At 37.4% G+C, this 20,028-nt stretch overlaps 1 pseudogene across 1 annotated transcript; it reads left to right on the top strand.

Annotated features, from left to right (window-relative positions):
- The first annotated feature begins 10,735 nt into the window (after positions 1-10,735).
- Positions 10,736-11,150, top strand: LOC306651348 (large ribosomal subunit protein eL36-like; annotated as a pseudogene). Its single transcript has one exon. The product of its transcript is annotated as a large ribosomal subunit protein eL36-like (transcript).
- Positions 11,151-20,028: the final 8,878 nt, after the last annotated feature.

Here is a 20,028-nt window from a genome sequence, read left to right as displayed (position 1 = left end):
GCTATATTATTTCATGTATATAAAAATAATGACATGACAAAATTATAGAAATGGAGATCACATTAATGCAGGGTTTAAGGAGATGGTATGAGGAAGGGACATGAAGGTAGCTATAAAAGGGTAACATGAGAAATCCATAGGGTGATGGAAGGTCCTTCATCTTTTTTTTTTTTTTTTTTTTTTTTTTTTTGTACCAGGGCTCGAACCCAGGGGCACTTAACCACTGAGCCACATCCTTAGCCATTTTTATTTTATATTTAGAGACAGGGTCTCACTGAGTTACTTAGGTCCGCCCTTATTTGCCGAGCCTGGCTTTGAATTTACAATCATGCCTCAGCCTCCCCAGTACCTGGGTTACAGGCGTGTGCCACCATTCCCAGCTGGAAGGTCCTTCATCTTGGCAGTATCATGGTCAATATATTGATCGTGGTATTATAAATTTTATAAGACTTTACACTGGGGAAAATTAGACAAAGGTGTAGGCGATCTCTCTGTGGTATTCCTTATAACTATATGTGAATCTACACTTATGACATGCTATAATATTAGTCTTTCCCTTAGGAGTAAAAGGAGGAAAAACACTGAACATTTAAAAATAGTATTTTAATTTTTATTTTGAGATAATTGTATACACATACATGTTCTATTCATATGCCAATATATGTATAGTAGATACAAATATATATCTTTTTTTAACACAAGTGACTTTATACTATATATATATATATATATATATATATATATATATATATGAACAGGAATAGGTTTGGTGTCTAAATTCAGGTTGCACAGAATTCTAAAAGAATCAACTGAAAACCAATTTCCATTATATAGGGTCTAAAGACCCTTGTGTTTTTTCAAAAAGGACAAACTTTGTAACAGTTGAACTCACAGTCATACTTTAGAGAGAAAACCTAATTGATCAACATAGAACAATATTCTAAGGATTCCAAAGTTTAAAAGTTCTTTTTTTTTTTTTTTTTTTTTTGCGGTACTGGGGCAAAGTTTAAAAGTTAAGAAAGTATCTTAGTCTGTTTTCTATTGATATAACAGCATACCTGAGACTGATTAATTTATAAAAAAATGTATATTCTTGCCAGGTGCTGTGGCACTCACCTGTAATTCCAGCAGCTCGGGAGGCTGACACAGGAGGATAGGGAGTTCAAAGTCAGCCTCAATGACTTAGCAAGGTCCTAAGCAAATCAGCAAGTCCTGGGTTCAACCTGGGTACCAAAAAAAAAAAAAAAAAAAAAAAGTGAATTCTTGATAGTTCTGCAGGCTGAGAAATCCAAGGTTGAAGGGCTTTATCAGGTAAGGGCATTCTTGCTGGTAGGGACTCTGCAGAGTCCAGAAGTGGCACAGAGCATCAGATGGTGAGACAGAGCACATACAAGACACAGAACTAAACTGGTCTTTAAAACAGACCTACCCGTGAAATAACCCATTAAGCCATTAAGCCAGTAAGGGAATGAATTAGTCCCTTAACGAGAGCAGAGCCCTAAAGACCTAATCACCTCTTAAAGGGTCCCACTTGGTCCCATCTCTTGATACTTAACAATGGGGATTAAATTTCAGCATGAATCTTGGTAGGTACATTCAAACTATAGCAGCAGGGCTGGGCCAGAAAACTATGATAGACATCTAGATCTTTTGAATTCTTACTTCAGGGAACACTGAGAGAATCAACGTCCACAAGAAGGCAGAATAAGAGTTTCCAGTGCTCATCTACTTACAACACCAATTCAAACAATCATCTACATACAAAAATGTTCATAAGAGCTAAGGAAACCAGGCAACGGATTATTACACCTGAATGGGGCACAAAAATAAGAAAAGACACACTAAGAGAATAGGAAGTATAATTTCACATTATTCCATCACCCTTCCCCAAAACCCACATAGTAAAGCATGGAGAATGATACTCTCTGCATGGGGAAAACAGTGAGTTGAGCACCAGACTTGTTGTAGACTCTAGCAACAGGCCCATCCTGGAGAACCCCAGCAACAAGTGCCAAATAAGCCCACTCAAGAACCCTCCAGTTAGCCCACCCAGATTCTCTGAATGGGTATAAGAATCAAACTACTATCATACTGGTGTAAAAACAGACATGTAGACAAATGGAAGAGAAAAAAAGTGTCCAGAATAAATCACACATTCATAGTCAATGGATCTTGGGCAAATGTGCCAAAAAGACACAATTGGGAAAAGACAGTTTCTTCAAAAGCTGGTGTTGGGAAAACTTACACATGCTCAAGAATGAAGTTGGGTCCTTATATCATACCATAAAAAAACCTCAAAATGAATTAAGGAATTAAACATAAGACCTGAAACCACAAAAATAGTAGAAGTAAACATGGGGTAAAAGCTCAATAACATTGGTCTTGCAAGTGACTTTTTGGATATAACCCCAGAAGCATAGGAAATGAAAGTAAAAATATATAAATATATAAAAATATAAATATACAAATGGGATCACATCAAACTAAATAGTTTCTTTTCAGAAAAGGAAACAATCAATGGAGTCAAGAGGCTACCTAAAGAATGGGAGAACATATTTGCAAGTCATACATCTGATAAGGGGATAATACACTAAATATATAAGAAATTCAGGGGCTGGGGATGTAGCTCAGTAGTAGAGTGCTTGCCTAACATGTGTGAGGCACTAAGTTCAATTATCAGTACTGCATATAAATAAATGAATAAAATAAAGTTCCATCAACACCTAAAAAAATATATATATACATTATATATATAGCATATATGTATGCTTTTGTGTGTATATATATATATAGTGTGCATATATATATATAAAACTCAATAGCCAGAAAAAAAACCTGCTTTAAAACATCAACTAAGAACCTGAATAGATATTTCTTATAAGAAAACATACAGGGCTGGGGATATAGCTCAGTTGGTAGAGTGCTTGCCTTGCAAGCACAAGGCCCTGGCAAAAAAAAAAAAAAAGAAAGAAAGAAAACATACAAATGGTCAACAGGTACATGAAAAAATGCTCAATATCACTAATCATCAGGGAAATGCAAATCAAAACCACAGTGAGGTATCACCTCACTCCAGTGGGAATGGCTGTTATCAAAAAAACAAAAGGTAACAAGTGGCGACAAGGATATGCAGAAAATGGAACTCTTGCACACTGTTGGTAGGAATGTAAATTAGTACAACCATTAATGAAGACAGTAAGGATGTTTACACAAAAAAATTAAAAATAGAACGCCTATATGATCCCACTTCTGAATATATATCCAAGGGTAATTAAATATGTATGTCAAAGAGATATCTGTTTTCTATATTCATTTCAACATTATTCATAACAATGAAGACCCAAAATCAACCTGAAGTGTCCATCAACCCATAAGTAGATGTTTAAAAATGTTCAAACACATATATACACAATGGAATACTGTTCATCCTTTAGAAAGAAAAAGCCTGTCATTTGTGACAACATGGATGAAACTGGAGGACATTACACTAATTGAAATAAGCCAGGCACAGAAAGACAAATAAGGCACGATATCATTTGTAAGTAGAATCTAAACTGTTGAATTCATAGTAGAGAGAGAATGGTGGTTGGTAGGTGCTGGGGATGGAATATAAAGGGAGATACTGGTCAAAGTTTACAAAGTTTTGATTTTGTGGGATAAATAAGTTCTGGAGATCTAATGAACAATGTGGTAAATATAACTAATAATACTGTGCTGCATATTTGAAATATGTCTAAAGAATATATCTTAAATATTCTCACCACAAATAAGTAACTGTGAGTCAATGAATATATTAATGAGCTTGACCATGATAATAATTTCAGTGTTATTTATAAAAAGATTGTGTTGTACACCTTAGGCAACAGTTTTTAAACTGGATAAAGGTGAAAAAATAAAATTCTTAACTCAATCCCTGACAGAACTACTATAGTAAATTTACCTATCTACCTGTCCAAAAATAAATGAAAAATTTCCCAGGTAAAGTTCCTCGTAGCAGAAAATCTGATCTTGTTTCCCCAGAGTTATTAAGCAAAAATTTCTTGGAATTTCTCATTAAACGCACTAAGATGAAGTGAACATTGCTTTTAGTTAGCTAAATATAGCAACTGTCCACTCTTCCACCACCATATATTCTTCTCTTTCCTCCCCTGCACTCCTGCCCAAACCTAAACCCTCTTCATATTAAGCAACTCAAATGCAAAGCAAGGACATGGTCTCTTATGTTCCTAAAGTAGAAATATACTTTGAGACTGAGGTTATGAATTTTTAAATCACCACAAGATTTTCCATAGTTATATTTGAATTGTGGATTCTTTTTAACCTAGTTAAATATCTGGGGTCTGTCTGTAAACTGTACATTTTTGGCAAATACCAATATTTTTAAATGTCTACATATAATCAAAAAGTCCTCTCCTTAATTTATTTTTCTGTGTCTGGGATCAAGGCAACAATATCTCGAGCCCTTCAAGTAGAAATATTATTTTAATATTTGCACAGAGAAAGGAAAACTATATGCCATGAATTGGCATCTGTATTATTATCATGGATACTTGAAAATGAATTCTTGTCGGGGGTTTTCTGACACCAGTGTTTAATGGTAGCTTTATTATAAGCCATCTCTGTGTAAATAAAGGAAAATATATTTAAACAAGTAGAAATAAATGTGCATGATTCACCAGCACAGTTAACTCAAGATTTTCCAGCCTTATAACCACAACTGATAGGAAGATTTATCACCACAGCTGCCTGTGTTAAACTTCTTTTCCTTGCAGTTGAAGGAATCAAATTTCTTCTTGGAGATTAGTCACTTGCGGGGGTGTCGCCAACTGCAAAATGCTTCTGTTATGAATGAGGTGCACTTCTCTGTTGCTGTCCTCTGGCCCTAATTTGTCTTCTCTTTTTGTGTCTCCCACTTAAACACAGACAAATTTTAATGACTTACACAGTCAAGTTTTCTTTAGTCGTTATTCAAACCTAAAACTTCAGGTTGTCTTGTTTCATGATAATGTGGTAACCCCACGTAGAAGAATGAGATGCAATGACATTTTGAATTATGTTCACAAGGATGAAATATGAGCAGAAGAGAAATTCTACATGAGGCGTGAAAGTGGGAAGGGAGCAAGTATTTCTATAAATGTGCCAAGCACTGTGCTAGGCTCCTTATGTAAATTATCTGACCATATTCTTGGAGCTATCTTTTTTTAAACTTTTTAAGTTGTAGATGGACACAATACCTTTATTTATTTATTTACTTATTTATTTATTTTTATGTGGTGCTCAGTTTCAAACCCAGTGCCTCACATGTGCCAGGCAAGCACTCTACCATTGAGCCACAACCCCAGCCCTCTTGGAGCTATCTTGTATGTGATATTCTTATTTCACATATGAGGAAATTGACTTCCTAAGATTATGCAGCTTATTAGTAGCTAAGCAGTCATGTGAAACTAAATACAAATGATTCTAAAGCTCTTCTGTTCTTTGTCTCCATTTGACCATATAGCCTTTAGAGTTCTAGAATAAGACCTTGTTATAGCCTGACAAATTATAGAGATTTTTAAAATAACAATTTTATGGGCAAATAATTTACATACCATGTGATTTACCCATTTGAATTACACCATTCAATAGTTTGTAATATTTCCAGAGTTGTGCAACTTCCACAGTTTTAAAATATTATCATCACCTCAAAAAGAAACTACAATTTAACTATTGCCTGAATATTATTCCATTCCCTCTCAGCCCAAAGCGACCACTAATCTAATTTCTGTACCTACAGATTTTCTTATTCTGTGGACATTTCACATGAATGGAATCCTACCATATATGTCCTTTGATATCTGGCTTCTAAACTTTGCATAATGTTTTCAAGGTTCATCCTTATTGTAGCATGTGTCAGTTACTCCATTCTATTTTATGGCCAAATAATATTCCATTGTATGGGTATACCACATTTTATTTTCCACAATTTATGGGGATTTGATACTATGTCTAAATAAGAAAATTCTAAAGCTGAAAGAGTCTTCACTGGTTCATCTGCTTTATTGTCTAGCTATCATATGACCCTAATTGGGTTTGTTCTATTTTTCCCTAGGGGCGTCTGGGAATATGCATCCATACACTTGTATCATCCCACCTCAGAATTTCTGGTAAACATCAGATTTGTGAAATCATTTTGATTAAACAGATTTTGTTCGGATCTATATGGAGATGGAGGATCTGCACAGATTAAGCCACCGTCAGCTGAAGACAGATGACAGAACAATTGAGCAAAGACTGAGATTTTAGTAAATCTACTGGACATTGGATTTATTTCATTCCATGTTTACTAGTTTTTTTCAATGAATTGAACAGTTGTTTTAGGAACATACAGATATTTGAGGTTACCATATTACTGGGTTGTACCTAAAGTGACAGCTGGAAAACCCGGTTGAAAAGCAAAAGAAATTCAAGCCAGTCACTTGACATCATAACCGGTTGTTTGATTTTAAGTTTGCAAAAAGCAATGTATGAATCAGTCAGTCAATTTGCTTGAAAAATTGGCAAAAATTACTTTGTGAGGAGATACAGCATATATGCAAAATTAAACCAATACCTCTTTCCATCAAAGTTTTAGTCAATCACACAATTTATGTAATTTATGAGAGTACTGAGACTAATTATAGGTTTGACAATTGACCAGAAATATATTGATATAATGTACCTAGTTAAGTACCTGCCTTCCTCAGGATCTAACAGGCTATGCAATTTTATCAGCCTTTCTTCCCTCCTGAGGTCCTAAAATGAAGAGCAGAGAGCCCTTTCCAAGCAATTGTACAAACGTACAGTAGACTAACACATTGCTACGAACCCTATGAAGTCATGACCAAAATGGAATCAAGTGCTCTTCAGCATTTATCTTGATTAATGGCAGAATATAAATGCTCTGGAACCACTTAGGCTTTAAAGCCACAAGTGTGCCCAAAATGGAGCATACAAGAAAGCAGTGCTGGATAGAACCACAGAGCAGCACACTGGGAGAGGTTCTTCTTCAGGGTATAAATGACATTTGTGTGTGTGTGTGACCTAAATCTTCTTGGTGCTTGTCACATAAGATGAATGGAATTAATACACAAGATAGAGAGTATGCAACCATAATCCAGGAATTCCTCCTCAGATTTCATTTTATAGGCATATACCTTCTTTGAACTAATGTGCAACAGACCCTCAAATCCCATGTTGAGGCGATTCCATCTCATGATAAAAATGATCTTTGGTATGGAAAATACTTTATCATTTCAGAAATACTATTGTATATATTATTCTTCTTTGTATTTATAATTTCTTATTTTAAAGTGTTTTGCATATCATACATATTAACACATGTTTTCTCAACATTGTTTCTACAAATATTAAATTTCCCTCACATCAAGTTTCATAAAAAAGATAAACTGAAATTATTCTTCTTCCCCTTTTGTTTCTTTGCCTTCTCTTCCATGCTGTACTTTAGCAACACTTCTGGCCATTTTTAATCCCAATTTTCATGCATATTTATGAATTCGGCATTTATGCTTTTGCTGAGAGTCATGGCCAAGATTGTGATTCTTTTTCTCCCTTTTCTCCATGAGATGCTACATATATTATGTAACTTGCCTAATCTTTTTCATTGTTGTCTTGGCCAAATAACTCCCAAAGGCTTCTGACAGCATTTTGGGTACCTGCTCTGTCTGATCCCTCCTTCTCCAACATTAATTAATCCAGTCTTTTCTTTAGCAGATATTGTTCTATTTTTTAGTACCAGGGATTAAACTCAGGGACCCTTTGTCACTGAGCTACATCCCCAACCCTTTTTATTTTTTATTTTGAGATAGGGTCTCACTAAGTTGCTGAGGCTGGTCCAAGAATTTGTATTTCCAACAAGTTCTCAGATGATGCTGAGGTTGCTGATTCAGGAGAACCAGTGGCCAAAGGTGATAAGAGAACAATTACTAGTAAGTGTGAAGAAGATTCAGTAGAATTTGGACACTAATCAACAGGTTTTTAATATTTTTCTTAAGAAGCTTTCAGTAGCTCCAGTACAGAGAATCAGAGAAGGTAGTTGGTTGGATTGTTGGGAGTGTGCTGATCTCTAAAGATGAAGGGTAAGCAAATTGAATGAAATGCAAATCAAAAGCAGATTAAATGGAGGACGGAGTTAGTGCTCAATAAAAGGTAGCCAGCTGCATTTCCATTCCTATGTAATGCTTGTGCCACACTCTGCTGCCCTCTCCAGGACTGACTTGGTGGTGATACTGCTTGATTCCACATTTTTCACTGAAGTCATGCCAGGCAGGCCCTCAACTGTCACTGTAGACAAGTGACTCCAAATATTGCCAAATAAAATAGTGTTTTAGGTCCCCAGATCAATGCATAAATGCTTCTGAACTAAATCCAAGGGGCAACTATGGCTTTCTGAATACCTCCACTCCCTATTTAATGTAAACTAAGAGTTGTCGCATTATGGTTTCATTATGTGTATGCTCTGTACAATGTCCTCGAGTGCAGGAGCTGTCTTACTTCCATAGGCATCACATGAAAACACTGAAGTACATGATATAGAGGATTCTCCCTGCTGCTAGTCCCACTACTGAGCCAGCTTTCTCTAGGTTTATACCAATGGCAAACACTGTCTCTCACAACAGACCCTATGAAAACCACACTACATAGAGATCACTGGTCAGAACACGCGTTTAATTGTTGCCATGTTGTATGCACAAATGCATTTCATATCTTTCTAAACATTATATGAACACACATCACATTCTTATATAGCAAGAACATGCTATATTCTGTTAACCTAAACCCCCAACATGGTAGAACTTGTACCCAAATCACTTTGTACTTTGGATACAGGGGGCATGTTAATCTTCTCAGTGGTGTTCCAGTTTTAACATAGGTGCTTCTGGAATGTGCACAAACCACACTTTATGCATTGGAGGATGGCTACTTCCTATGGATCTGTAGATAAAATGTCTCTCCCATTCCACCAATCCCACTTATGCTTCATGCCCTAGTAGCAATGTCCCTCAACTTCCACCTCTAAACTGACTCTCCCATAGGCAAAACCTTAGCAGTAAGGCCGCTCAAATTATACTATGTACATAATGGGTACATATAATATGTTTGAGACGGTGCACTAGCAATGAGTGAAGAACTAGGAACTAAGCAGTCTCTGAGAGACTGTTTTACTGACTTCCAATTATTAATGTGGAAGAAGATGTCCTGGATAACATGGGAAAATTGTAAGATTTTTGCAGAGAACAAAGAGAAGCATTCAGCTAATTTCTGCATAGCATGCATATAGATTTGTGGGCACTGTGTATTTTAGAGGCAGCTGTCACTGAGATCACACCTGCCACTTCGCTGCCTGCAGGGACTGCCCTCCAAATAACCCTGGGTAGGTGGCTGTGCCTCTAGTTACATTCTGTGAACCAGAGTCCCCAAAATCAGCTATGAGAAAGTCCCTCCTCAAGTTACTCCATTTACAGTTTTGTTCTAAGTAGGTCCAATAAGTCTACTTTAACAGAGACAGTTTGTAATTGAGGTCATCTCTTCAGGAATTTGCTGTGGAGTTGTTAAGAGGGATCAGTTTCCCGGAGCTAAAGTGAACCTTGCTGTTGTAACTTGAGTTGAGGCACATAGGACAGCTGGTGGTCTACCAAAGGGAAGGGAAAACATGCTGAACAGAATAAAAGCAGCTGTGGAGTTCCCAAACACAGGGTCTATCACATCTGGCACTGGCTGAACTTCTGGAAGTTTTCCAGGCTGCTGTCTTCTGATTTCATGGTCACCAGTGCTGATCCTCCTGGACATGACTCCCCAATCGTTAGAACCAACAATTCCCATTCCTATACAGGGTGGTTGAGTACAGCTGGAAACAGCTTCTTTAAGATATACACACATAGGCCAAAGTCTCTAGAGATTCTTTTTCAAAAAGATTTCTAACACTTCCTTGTTGGAGATATCTGTCTCTGTAGACAAGACAGGTCATGGTGTGCTAGGTTTGAGGGGAAGGTAAGCAGAGCCTATAACTACTAGAATATCTTGGCCATGCAAAAATTCTACCATTCTTTGAGGAGTAGGTTAGGTGAAAAGTCAGAATAAAGAAATTAAACATAAATTTACAAATGGTCTTGTGGGCGATAGTGGTTAGATGGCAACCATTTTGAAAACATGGAAAAGCTGAGTTAAATGATCAAAATAATTACACAGCACTATGTATTTTTATACATCAATGACTTTTAAAATTCATTTGCCAGAATCTTAATGATTCCAGAGATCTTACTAAATACTCTTTTAAGAAAAGCAGATAGGGGCTGGGGTTGTGGCTCAGTGGTAGAGTGCTTGCCTAGCATATGTGAGGCACTGGGTTCAATCATCAGCACCACATAAAAATAAATTAATTAATTAAAGGTGTTGTATCCATCTACAACTAAAAACAATGTTAAAAAATTTTTTAAAGTAAAGCAGATAAAGGAGACCAAAGTGAAGATGACTCAGGATATGACACTCAAGAAAGCTGTGTTATCCAAAATGATAGGCAATAGGCACAGATAATTACATAAATTTAAATTAATATGAAGTGAAATTTAAACTTCAGCTCCTCAGTCACACTAACCACAATCCAAGTACTCAATAGCCACATGTGGCTAGTGTGTGTCATATTGGACAGTATAGATGTAGAACATTTCCATCACCTCAGAAATCTTTTTCTCGTGTGGCGCCGGCCCTTCCGCCCCAGCAGCCATTGCCTATCTGCAGCCATGGCTCTGCGCTACCCCATGGCCATGGGCCTCAACAAGGGCCACAAGGTGACCAAGAACGTGAGCAAGCTGAGGCACAGCCGCCGCCGCGGGCGCCTCACCAAGCACACCAAGTTCGTGCGGGACATGATCCGGGAGGTGTGAGGCTTTGCCCCCTACGAGCGTCGCGCCATGGAGCTGCTCAAGGTCTCCAAGGACAAACGGGCTCTCAAGTTCATCAAGAAGAGGGTCGGGACACACATCCGGGCCAAGAGGAAGCGAGAGGAGCTGAGCAACGTCCTGGCCGCCATGAGGAAGGCAGCTGCCAAGAAGGACTGAGCCCCGTTCCCTCAATAAACCGTCCCAGAAAAAAAAAAAAAAAAAAAAAAGAAATCTTTTTCTTTTTCATTTTTTTCTTTACAGTCCTACAAATTGAATCCAGGGGCATTTCACCACTGAGCTACACCCCAGTCCTTCTTTTTCATTTTTTATTTAGAGACAGGGTCTCACTAAGTTGAGGCTGGCCTTGAACTTGCCATCATCCTGCCTCAGCCTCACAAGTGGCTGCCATTACAGGTATGTGCCACTACACCAGGTACCTCAGAAAGTTCTATAGAATTTATGAGTGTACATGAAGCTTATTTTTCTCCTATTTGGCTACTCTCACGAAGAACTGTCCCCCCTACCATCACACTTAACCTCACCTGAACAATATAATATCATTTTATAAGGTAATTTGTAACTCTCCTCCAGAGACTTCCCATGACTTCACCTATGGTTCATGTTATTTTAAGACCAATCTTCGATGAACAAAAAAACTCTGAAGAATACTACCTAACGGATAGTCATCTTCTCTTGATGGATGATAAAAAATATGTTGATTCAAGGCTCATATTTTTCCTTTTATGTGACGATTTCTGCTCAAGACACTACTCAAATGGAGATTACTGGGTTTGTTTAGCTGTTCCCAATGAAATCACACTGAACAGAAGCCCATCACCTTCAGGTCCCTTCTCATTATTGCGTGTTACCTGTATAGTTCAAAGATTCTTACAGTAACACATAGCACTAACCCACCATGGGTTAAATGGTGGACATAAATCAGCTTCGATATTTTGGGAGCTAAAGGAAAAGCTGTCCAAATTAATATTTAAACTTCTATTTTTGCTAGTCCTTTTCTTTAGCCGACTTGAAACCAATCCTTCTTTGTCCCATGGTTTTTGTCAGGGTGTGCTGGGGATCAAATTAAGGATCTTGTACTTGCTAAACAGGCACTCTAACACTGAGCTATATCCACAGGGCTCTCTGGCCCTTATTCTGCTGTACTACTTCAGTTAGGTGACTGGGTAACTTTCCTACATCCAAGATTTTTGTTGTTGGTGTTGTTGTCTATTAATGTTTTTCATTAGAGCATTATACTTATACATGGAAGTTAGGTTCATTTTGACAAAACCATACACGCATGGGATTTGAGTTCAGTCCCCATCCCCACAACCCCCTCTTTTTCCTCCCCTCCTACATCCTAGATTTTGGCTAGTATTCTTCTTATTGATTAGTCTTTTAGTATGAGTGATAATCTGATTTGGTTTGCATAGATGAAAGATGACAAACAGGTTAATCTCATTTGCTAATTCTGATCAATTGCTAGAGTAGCTATCTGAAGTGTTATGTTGAAAAGAATTAAGAGGCTCTGTCTGAGCTCAGGGGATAGGATGCAATGATTGATTAGTGATGTGTGCCATGTGCATAGGATATATATGCCACATACAGCCATCCTTGAAATGGTTTAATTAGTTCCTATGTCTATTTGTTGTGGTACCAATCCAACAATCCCTTTTACTCTTTTCGGCTCCTTTCATGGTTTATCTCTTCAGTTTAATGCTCCTTTGACATCTCTCTGCTTGCCTGCCACACACAGGTCCATGGGCTTTCCATATTCCATAAGTATCCCATCTAGGTTTTGAGGTAGACTTCATGTAAACTATTTGCATTTGGACTTTATTTTTTATAATTTGTTTATTTTGATTCATTGTAAACAAATGGGGTACAACTTGTTTCTCTGGTTGTACATGAAGTAGAGTCATACCATTTGTGTAATCATACATGTACATAGGGTAATGATATTTGTCTCATTCTGTTATTTTTCCTTCCCCCACCCCTACCACCCCTCTTTTTCCTCTATACAATCCATCCTTCCTCCATTCTTGCCTCCCTCCCACCGCCCATTATGTATCATCATCCGCTTAACAGAGAGATCATTCAGCCTTTGTTTTTTGGGATTGGCTTATCTCACTTAGCATGATATTCTCCAACTTCATCCATTTGCCTGCAAATGCCATAATTTTATTCTTCTTTATGGCTGAGTAATATTCCATTGTGTATATATACCACAGTTTCTTTATCCATTCATCTATTGAAGGGCATCTAGGTTGGTTCCACAATCTACCTATTGTGAATTGAGCAGCTATGAACATTGATGTAGCTGCATCACTGTAGTATACTGATTTTAAGTCCTTTGGGTATAGGCTAAGGAGTGGGATATATGGGTCAAATGGTGGTTCCATTCCAAGTTTTCTAAGGAATCTCCCCACTGCTTAAGAGTGGCTGCACTAATTTGCAGCCCCACCAGAAATGTATGAGTGTATCTTTTTCCCTACCTCCTTGCCAACACCTATTGTTGCTTGTGTTCTTGATAATCACCATTCTAATTGGGGTGAGATGGAATCTTAGGGTAGTTTTGATTTGCATTTCTCTTATTACTAGAGATGTTGAACATTTTTTCACATATCTGTTGATTGCTTGTAGATCTTCTGTGAAGCGTCTGTTCATATCCTTAGCCCATTTGTTGATTGGGTTATTTATATTCTTGGTGTAGAGTTTTTTGAGTTCTTTATACATTCTGGAGATTAGTGCTCTATCTGAGGTATGGGTGGCAAATATTTTCTCCCACTCTGTAGGCTCTCTCTTCGCATTGCTGATAGTTTTGTTTGTTGAGAAAAAGGGACTTTATTTTACTTAAAACATCCTACAAGTTTTTACTGATAAAATAAATTTGAGTGTATATTATTTGAAATTATACATTTGATTTGAATTCTAGTTTTCCATACTTTACAAGTTCCTAGTTTAGAAACAGTGGTTATTTTAAGAACTTATTAGATAAACAAGTCCTTTCAATCATCAAACTTGACTCTCAACTGTACCTGTCAAAATACCAATATATATCCAGCATATCAGAAAAAGATACTTTGCTTCCAACTACAGAAAAATTATTTCTATAGATGCTGATTTTGTTAGAACAAGAGCATTATTCACAATAGGCAAACAATTACTGTAATACATATACAAAAATTACCTGTCTTTGGAATCAGTAACTTTACAATAAAAGTAAGAAAAAATCCAAAAGGTTAAGATGTTTATGATATAAATAGCTTTCCCTTCAGCATGATGTTCTTAGGCAGGGTACAAACTTCATCTATTTCTGGGAGTTGGGTGTGTAGCTCAGTGGTAGAATGCATAATATTTGGCACGTGCAAGGCACAAGGCCTTGGGTTCAATCACCAGCACACCCAGAAAACTCTAATTCTGATTGGTAGTTCTGGGCTCTCTCTCCTGAATTTCATGTTCATCATTACTTGATGAGAGCTGAAGAAGAGGCAATGATGCAACAAACTTATGTGACATGGGCAACTGGGTCATCTATTCATGCAGTTGATTTATACCTTCTGGACCCATTTGAGGCAGGTCCAAATATATTTCTTCATTGCATAGGGGGTAAAGTAGATCACTACTGTGTCTACTCAAACTAATGACATGGCAGATCTGCTAATACCCATATCATGTTGGGCATCTAGTTTGCAAAGTATCTTCTGTCCAGTCTTACTTATGACCCAGTGGTGTAATTGGAAGATGATTTTCAAATAGAGAGCATCTTTCTGCTATGGATGGCATGGTCTTACTCCATAGCCCTACAGGTCTGTATTATTACTCTTCTACTGGGGTCAGAATGCCTGTTTGGTGGTAGAAGGTACGAGGTACAACAATTTGTTCTTTCTTTCCTTCTTTTTTTTTTTTTTTTTTTTTTTTTGGTACCAGAGATTGAACATAGGGGCATTTAACCACTGAGCCACATCTCCAGTCCAACAATTTGTTCTTTACTTGGGAAAATGTCCAGCAGGTTTCAGACCCTCCTTATAACTTCACTAATATGACAGGATCATGAATGTTTATGGTGTTTGTCTCAGACTTTTGGTACCAAGAACCTCATTCAAGATTCTCGGGATATTGCCACCTTCAGCTTAGCAGGTTTTCAAGGTTCCTATGGACCATATTGCATTAGAGTTAACTCAGCCCTGAGGCAAGTGAGTGTTTACAAGACACTGTATTTGCCATGTAAATGTGAATTGCTTTCAACTCTCCCTGCTAATATGCATAAAGATGAGAGCATTCTTTCAAATGATAGTTGCATAATAAGTGCAAAAGACTAAGTGGATTTGCTTTTGGAAAGAAACTATATCCAGCAGGGCAACCACAATAAGGGTTTCCATGTGGTTGAGTTTACAGTACTCCCTTATCAGTTATCAACCACCTGGGTTTACAGAGATCAGATGAGAAAATTGAGAGAAGAGACCACATCTTTTGATGGTGATAGTAATTTTTGTTGTGTTTCTATGAATGTGATTTTTTTCTGATTTTAATTTCTGTCAGACGGTTAAGAGACTTCGATTTGGTTCTTCCTACTATAATGATTCTTAACTCATAGGTCAAAGAAACAGTGGGAAAGCTATCTCATTCTTGGCATCCACGAGTGCAGATTAATGTACTCAGAAACCAGAGAAAAAGATAAATGGGTGTGTGGACCCATTTGACCTACTACAAGTTGGGCTTGGGCCAAAACTATATTTCTTGTCTGCCTCTTAAAACCTCCATTCTAATCAGAGAAGCATGACGGTGTTTTAGAGTTCTCTATGATCAATATCAGTTCACACCCCATTCTCTAGAATAGTCCTAGAATCTGAATATCTCCTTTCCCCAGTGTAAAACTCTTTCAGAAAATGACTGAGAGCAGAAATTCCAAAGGGTTATTCAGTGTTTCAACTTGAAGTGACCCAGAATTATTTCCAATCAATAGATCTAGAAGCAATTTAGATCTATCTGGGAATTGTATGAGGAAGTATTTGACATCAATCTTATGATCTTCAACTTTATATTTTTAATTTTATTATAAACAATTGAAAAATAGCCTAGTTTGCTCCCCATCTAGGAACACCATGACCTATTAAATTGTGGTAGATTTCTGTAAATCAAAGCATAGCAATTACCATTTCACCCTTGCTACCTATTACGTTTATAATGGTTGGTGGCTCACAGTTGCCATCTGTCCTCTGTAATTTCAGAATCTCATCATCCACATTGATATCATAGAACCCACTTCCATGGCAGAATCTCACACCATCAGCTGTAGCCTACAGATAAATACCATTATTGAGGTCAAAGTTACTTATGTTTCTAATACTAGTGCATCCTCTTATTAAAGAGGTGGCCTCTGGCACGTCTGGAATAGTTGCTTTGGGGCTTTCAGGTCTTAAATTATAAATCCATTATAGCCCCCTGAGCTTTCTTTCTCAACTATATACCAAGAAAGTTCAGGCATTGCTACGTTGGTAGCCCATCAGCATAGCCAGTCTTCAAAAATCTATTCAAGTAAATATTAGGACCAGCTCCAGGAGCTTTGCCAGAACATGAAATTTGAATTCACAAATAAAGTTCACTATAGGGATGTGGCAACTACATGCCTCTTAGATCTGTAATTTTCTTTCTTTTTACAAAAGTACATCACTAGGACAACTGGTGGACTTTGCATAAAGCCAAAAGATTAGCTAAAAATTTGCATTAAGGTTAGTTTCTTCAATTTGATAATTGTATTGTAGGTGTATGAGAATGTCTTTAATTTTAGGAAGTATACATTAAAGAATTTATCTTTCAAGGACATAATGTTTCCAACTTACTCTCAAATCATTAATATGTATGTATGTGGTGGGAGAAAGGAGAGGGAAGTAGAAAGAAAGAGGAAGGGAATTGGGAAGGAGATGGATAAAGCAAATATGGAAAAATATTAACATTTGGGGAAGCTGAAGAATTTTTCCCCCCTGCGGTGCTGAGTATTGAACCCAGGGCCTTGTGCTTGTGAAGCAAGCACTCTACCAATTGAGCTATATCCCCAGCCCGGAAGCTGAAGAATTTTTGTACCATTTTTGTGATCTTAAGTTTGGAATCAGGTTAAGACATTTTTTAATGTTTCAGTGCATAGAAAATTCCCCCCAAAACAGTAAATTCTTCTTTTCTAGACTTGTATTCTGCTACTTCCTGATCTTACTGTAACACTCTTACCTGGATTGCTTTGTCCTGCCACTATATATTCATTAGGTCTTATAATTCCTTTGATACCTAGGCTATTTATTCCTGGATCAGATGTTGCAATAGAGTGAATCACATGAAATTATCCGGACTTGAAGTGTACACTTTTAAGGCTCTCCAAATTCAGATCTACATGTCCATGATGTTAAATCCTCAAACAAATGCCCCAAGGAAATATGTGAACTAATTATAGTACTTAAAGGCCATAAAAATTTGCCTGCACTTGCCACAAGAAGTTCCCTCTTTTAGAGTCATTATGAGTTTCACTGCTGTATTTTCTATCCCAGCCAGCACCACTTTGACATCACACACAATCTATATTGGAGGAACGACATGATCTACAGGAGGACCTTCAATTGAATCAAAGGTTATTCTATCTCATCTCTCCATAAAGAAAGAGACCCAATCTGGTTGTTATGTCACACCCATTTTACTTAACCCTGTGGGAAACTCACATACAACCCCAGACTCATTTCAAGTCAAGAAGATTGCAAAACCTATCACCTTCTACTTCCACCTCCTCATTTTCTGTATATGGCCCCCAGCTTCTTAAAGCCTTCCTTTCTTGAGCTGAATCATATCCCACTCATGTATATTCTGTATGAATAATCAGAAACAATGAACTGGAGTTTTTATAATATGATATCTTTGTTTGACCTTCTAGGTCAACTGTGTATACCAAGAACTATAACTAATATGAATGAATGTGGGATCTTATGAACATTCCATCCATATAAGCTCTGATGCACACTGCACTCTTCCTTCAGGATATCCCCACATAGGGAAAAAGCCTGAATGAATTTGGAGTGCCCTCCACCTTGCTTAAAAGGTCATATTTAATTTTGGAGTGGTACATGAGGTGCAAAGGCATTAGGGTAGAAGGTACAGTTAGAATCTCATCTTCAGTATTATCTGGCATCACTGGCATGCTGATTATTGCATGTGGTCCTTTGCTCAGTGTCATTCAAGTTTTGTTGAATTGAGCATCTGCCTACTTTAAAATCTCTCTAAATTTGGCAAATGTCACTGTTTTTTTTTTTTTTTTCCTTTCCAGTGCCTGAGAGGAAAATTTGGTTGTTCCCATGATCAAGAATAGAAAACTATGGTGCTATCTGGACCTTATAACTTTTTAGGCATGCAATGCTTCCCCAAGTCCTATGCTATTCCCTTGTTAAAGAAAATCATTCTACTACTACCATGCACAAAGAACTCTGGGAGAGTGTCAGAGTGTCAAAGGTCTGTTCTGCCTAGATAAACCACAAACACATTTTCTCTCTCCCCAGAACCCTACCTGGTAATGTGGATACATGCTTTTCTTATTAGATTCCTAGACTACCATAACAAAGTAACACAAACTGAGTAGCTGCAAACAACAGAAATTTATTATCTTACAGTTCTGAGCCTAGAAGTAAAAAAATCAAAGTGTTGACAGGGCCACCCTCCCTTCAAAGGTTTTGGAAAGAATCCACTGTTTCCTCTTCTAAATTCTGGTGGTTGTCAGCAATACTTGATGTCCATCGCCTTATAGAAAAATCACTCCAAACTCTGCCTCCATCTTCCCTTGGTCATTATCCCTGTGCATCTCTATCTCTGTATCCAAATTTCCCTCTTTATATAGAAGGAAACTAGTTGCATTGGACTTAGAGCCTGCCCTAATCCAGTATGGCCTCATCTTCATTTGATGACATCTGCAAAGACTGTATTTCTAAATAAAAACTTCAAAAACTGTATTTCACAGTTTCCAGGTGGACATAAATTTGGGGAAACATTATTCACCCCAGTATATTCCTCCTCTGGCTTCCCAAACTTCTCACACACAAAACACACTCAGCCCATCTCAATTTCCCAGATGTATTAAATTATTCCAGTGGTACTCTGTCTTCTGTACACTCTGGGACAGTGATTCCACCCTTTCTGGCCTCTGCTCTAACTCAGAATCATTCTTCCTTAATTTTGTCCCATCTCTGTCTCTTATCAGGCCAGGAGATAGTAATAATAACTACCCCTTAGGGTTGCTATGAAAATGAAACAGGGGGCTGGAGGCATATCTCAGTGCTAGAGCTCAGAATATATAAGGCCCTGAGTCAATTCCCAGCACTACATAGAAAAGAAAGGAAGAAAAAAATTAAATTGGACTTTGCATGCAAAATAATATAGTGCCTATCACATAATTATTAATAATAAACAGTAGTTACTGATTTATTGCACTAATTTATCTGACCACCCACCCAACCACCTAACCAAATAAGTAAGACATAGCTATAATCTCTTGGACTCCAGAAGCAATTAAGGCATTTCAATATCTTTAGATGCTCTTCAACTCTTTCACCATCTTGGCCCACTCTAACCTAATCTGCATCTACTGAGTAGAGATGGATTCTTCCAACACAACTCTGTGAGCCATCAATTTGTGGATGAGAATCCCTGAGCAAAATATTTGGCTGGAGTGCATGTTTATCATGGAAATAGTGTGTGGCTGACATAGATGCAGTCAGGAATTATTCACAGAACATAAGGTAGCATTAAAAATCTGGAGGTACCATTTTGTCTCTTAACTGTGATTACAGACTTGAGTTTTTTTAGTCTCTGCTCTCTTGGAAGGCTTTTAAGTTGGCTCATACTCTTCGTTTTTAGGATCCAATGCTAACCCATATATGCAATTCCTTACTTTAACTCTTAATCCCAAAACACATCTATGGCCAGAGAACTAGATGACACCCTGCTAGAGTGAGAACTAACTCTGCATAGCCAATCAACCCTTACTTTGAGCCAAGCTAAATGTATTTTGCATATCTATTAAATATAAAATAGCAGAAAAATTCTTCTACCAGGTATTTTCTCCATATTTGCTTAATAT

Source organism: Sciurus vulgaris, assembly GCF_902686455.1.
Source record: "Sciurus vulgaris genome assembly, chromosome: X".
Taxonomy (NCBI): Eukaryota; Metazoa; Chordata; class Mammalia; order Rodentia; family Sciuridae; genus Sciurus; species Sciurus vulgaris.
This window is presented reverse-complemented; position numbering and strand designations above follow the sequence as displayed.